Source organism: Macaca mulatta, chromosome 11 (genome assembly GCF_049350105.2).
Source record: "Macaca mulatta isolate MMU2019108-1 chromosome 11, T2T-MMU8v2.0, whole genome shotgun sequence".
In the NCBI taxonomy this organism is placed as follows: domain Eukaryota; kingdom Metazoa; phylum Chordata; class Mammalia; order Primates; family Cercopithecidae; genus Macaca; species Macaca mulatta.
Window position 1 is genome coordinate 65,584,445 of NC_133416.1, and position 4,612 is coordinate 65,589,056.

General features: G+C 41.3%; 1 pseudogene; it reads left to right on the forward strand.

Moving 5' to 3' along the window:
• Nucleotides 1-3,725: 3,725 nt before the first annotated feature.
• Nucleotides 3,726-4,264, forward strand: LOC100424644 (ADP-ribosylation factor 1 pseudogene; annotated as a pseudogene).
• Nucleotides 4,265-4,612: the final 348 nt, after the last annotated feature.

Below are 4,612 nucleotides of genomic sequence, written 5' to 3' on the forward strand. Positions count from 1 at the left end.
GAATTGCCCCATTTGTATCTATTTTTCCTTCTTTCAGTGTCAGAGGATAGATGATGTGACCTTCCCTCCATGTGTAGTCAGTACTCCGATCCCCTCCCACCCCAAGTGTAAGCTTGTGCACGCAGTGAACCCCTGCATGCATGTACCGACTTGCTTTTAATTCTATCCCTTCCTTCTCCCCCAGAATGTTGCTATATTATTTCCCTGTTTCGAACTCTATATTTCTACTTTTTCTCATCTCATAATCCATCCTAAAAAATAGAATCTTCCAGGCATTTAAAAGCAGTGCAATGTAATTAGAGTGACAGGCTGCATTGGAAAGCAAAAGGTCCAAGTTGGAAAAGCAATGCCAGGCTCAAGGACAGAAGGTGAGGTGAATGGAATATAGGAGAACATGAGTTCTGAGGACAAAAGCCTGGATGATAGGACAGATATGGGCCATAGCTGGGCTGACAGACTACCTCAAAAACTCACGCACATGCCGACCATAAGAAGCTTACAGTTGCTATTGGCAACATGAAAAGTCACATCTTTCTTCCATCAGTGTTACAAGAATAGTGAAAAAAGCCACAGTATAGCCAGGCTTTAGAGCTGTTTCTCCTGAGCACTGTTTGGCTCATGTAAGCCCAGTCTCTAAGTTCAACCACGTGAGTGAAAACCACTTGAATATGTTTTATGCACAAAGTCATCCAAAGAATGATATCTAGGTGGAGCTTAGTTGTGGAATATAAAACCTTAACTCAACATTAGATGGCTACATAAGCTCTATATTCTATATAGACACGTAATAGTACAGTAGTTTATGGAATCTAAATTGTGAATGGAGTAGGGGGAGGCAAAATTATGAAGCAACTTGCTCATACACTTCAATATTCTGAACCTAATAATTTAACAAGTGTTTTCAAGAGCTTCAGGAATCATTTGTTATTTTCATACAAGCTTTCTTAAATTCCTAAGATCCTTATCCCCATGATAATTTGAAAGTAGAGTGCAAAGGAATAACAACAAGTAGATTGAGATTAAAGCTGTAAAAATGCCAGCATATAAGAGCTCCTTTTTCTGTGGTTGTAGGTGTGTTATGTAGTGAAGCAGTGGTTCCCTAAGTGTGGTCCCTGGATGAGAAGTGTCAGCATCACCTGGGAAAATTTTGGAAATGCAATTTCTTGTGTCTTACACCAGACCTATCAAATCAGGTTCTCTGGGAGTGCAGTCCTGTAAATCTGTATTTCAACAAGTCCTCCGGGAGACTCTGATGCATCTCAAGTTTGAGAACCACTGGCTTTAGAGGATTGGAGCAGCACTCTATATGGATACATTTGCAACTACTTAAATGACTTACCAAAGGAATGCTAGAAAATGGTATTTGGCTTTATGAACAGGTACTTGGAAGAGAAATTTATCTAATCCTGATAAAATTTATAATATATTAATGGGGCAGAAATATTATTCCAAATGATAAAATTGTGATATTTGAAAAGAAAATAGATCTTTATAGCCTGAAATTATAGATTAACAAGCTGAGATTTGATAAGGAATAGAGGCAAATTCCCATATTTAGCTACAAAACCCCAAATGTATGTGTATCAGGTGGGAGAAAAATGTCCTGAAACCTTTAGTTGACTACACATTCAATATGAATCAATGATATGATGTGGCTACAACCAATTATCATAGTATTCACTCATTTATTTGTTTATTTATTTAATAATTATTTGGTGAGTGCCTACCATTAACCAGGTGCTGTACTGGTCACTAAGAACACAAGGATGAGTAAAGCAGACATGGTCTTCTCATTTAAAGGAACTTACATTCTCGTGAGTAGTAAAATAAAAACCAGCAAACAAATCTATAAAATACTTTTTAGTTACTGTTAAGTGTTAATAAGAACAGCAAGAGTGATGAAGACCTTACTGTTCTTTATTGTATGTATCACCCAACCCCATGCCTATGGAACTGTGCTCAGCTTAGGTGAGTCACACTTCTGGAGAATTAGACAGATGAGAGAAAGGTTAGCGCAGTGGGTTTCAAACTTGAGCATGCATGAGGAACACCTGGAGGGCTTTTTAAAAATCTGGATTGCTGAATCCTAAGCCCCACAGTTTCTCATTCAATTGGTTTGACTTGGGACACCAAAACTTACTTTCTAACAAGTTCCCAAAGGAAATGATGCTGTTGCTGGTTTGGGAGCCACTGGTTTAGACCTGGTTAAGGCTGGGGAGGACCAGGACCTGGGATTGCTTTGCTCAGAGAAGAGGAAACTTCAATAAGACATGATAGTTGTTTTGAATTATTGGTAGGAATGATATGTATAAAAATAGGTTAAGTTTATTCTTTGTAGTCTGAAAAGTAGGATGTAGATTATTTGGAAGAAGGAGGGAGACAGAGTGTAGAAACATAAATAACTTTTAGTCTTAGAGCCGATTTAAAACGAGATAGCTACCTCAGAAGGAATGAATTCTACCAGAGACATTGAAGTGTAGCACTGATGAGGACTCATTGGGGATGCTACATGGACAGAAGAGGCAGAGAAAGCCCATCTACAGATACTAGGGCAATAGAGGGGAGTGGAGGCAGAGAGGAAAAATTGCCCAAATTGCCAGTAACTTCTCATTTTTTGATTCTAGTCTTTCTGGAAGCCCAGGCGTTTTTGCCTTTGAGTCCTGTGGAGTCATTTCTGTAACCCTAAAAAAATTCTCTATTTCTGTTTAAGCTAATTTCTTGTTCTCATTTTCTAACAAGGAATTTAGTAATGAGAATGTCTGTTGGAATTAGAAACATGGAGCTCATTGGTCGTATTTGCCAGTGTAATTTCAGGGCTGCTTTTGGAGTACACATTAAATTATGGTGAAGAGTAAATGAGAGGTAAAGAAGTAGAGGAATCAAGAGTGGTCTAGAAAGTGCGGCTCAAAGCAAAAGGGAATTTTGGAGTCCAAATATTTTTTTTTCCAAAGATAAGAATGACTAGAGCAACTGTATACTTTGAGGGAAAACAGACAATTGAATGGGAGAGAGAGAGCAGGTAATAATCGGAGTAATTTGAGGTAGAAATAAAACAGAATGAGATTAAAACCCAAAGAAAGAAGTTAGTTTTGAACTAGAGGAGGAACATCTCATCTTCTGAGGAGACAAAGCAAGAAAGGAAGCTTGGCCTTAAATGAAGGTAGTGGTGAGACAGGGGGCAAGAAGTTGAAATTCACATGAAGCGTGAAGTGAGATAATTTCCTGAGGGAGGGCTGGGATTGCGGAGGGGAGAGTAGGAAGCTTAAGGAGACAATGAAGTTTGAAGCATCACTTCAAGAAGTAGAAAAGGGATTTGACCAAAGACAGAAGAAGGGGTTATGGAGCAGGAAGGGGAGCCCAGATAAGACCCTTGAGTTAGAGTGATAGCAATTGGAAAATTGTGTGATATTTGCCAGTGTGATCAGAAGCTCAGGGAAAGTCTAGATGTGGAGACAAACTCCAGGGAGTGTGAAGGGAAGACAGCGATGCAAGGAAGTTGAGAGAACTGTTTTTTTTTAAAGTTATTTGATGGAGGCCAGGCATGGTGGCTCATGCCTATAATCCCAACACTTTGGGAGGCTGAGGTGGGCAGATTACTTGATGCCAGGAGTTCGAGACCAGCCTGGCCAACATGGCAAAACCCCCTTCTCTACTAAAAATGTATATATTAGCCAGGTGTGGTGGTGCAAGCCTGTAGTTCCAGGTACTTGGGAGGCTGAGGGTCCATGGGGAATATCTTTACCAACCTCTTTAAGGGTGTTTTTGGCAGAAAAGAAACGCTTGTCCTCATGATGGGCCTGGATGCTGCAGGCAAGATGATGATTCTGTATAAGCTGATGCTGGGTGAGATTGTGACCACCACTCCCATCACAGGCTTCAGTACAGACCCATGGAGTCTAAGAACATCAGCTTCACTGTGTGGTACACGGCAGGCCAGCACAAGATCTGGCCTCTGTGGTGCCACTACTTCCAGAACACATAAGGCCTGATCTTTATGGAGGACAGTAGTGACAGAGAGCACATGAACAAGGTCCATGAGGAGCTCATGAGGATGTTGGCTCAGGATGAGCTCTGGAATGCGGTCCCCCTGGTGTTCACTAACAAGTAGGCCCTCTTCAACACCATGAACACCACTGAGATCACAGACAAGCTGGGGCTGCATTCCCTGCTCCACAGGAACTGGTACATTCAGGCCACCTGTGGCGCCCGTGGTGACCAGCTCCATGAAGGACTGGACTGGCTGTCCTGTCAGCTCCAGAACTAGAAGTGAATGTGACACCCTCCTCCATCTCCCTCCTCCTCTTAAAATGTCTGCTTTACTCCCATGTGGCAAACAACTCTGTGCTATGAGTGCCAGAAACTGCCTTTGTGGTTTGGTTTATTGTGTGCATTGCACTGTGCTGTAAATGTGGCAGATGAAGCCTGTGGCCAGGTGTTTCATTAAACGTAAATAGATTTTGTTTCTGACAAGACAGTTTCTGGCAGTCACGTGCAAGATTACTCAGTGTTTTTTTTTTTTGTTTGTTTTTTTATTGTAAAGAGTAAAATCAATGCAGTGCTGGTCAGTGCTGAGAGGGGATGTAGGCCCATGGACACCTGGTCTCCGGGAGTC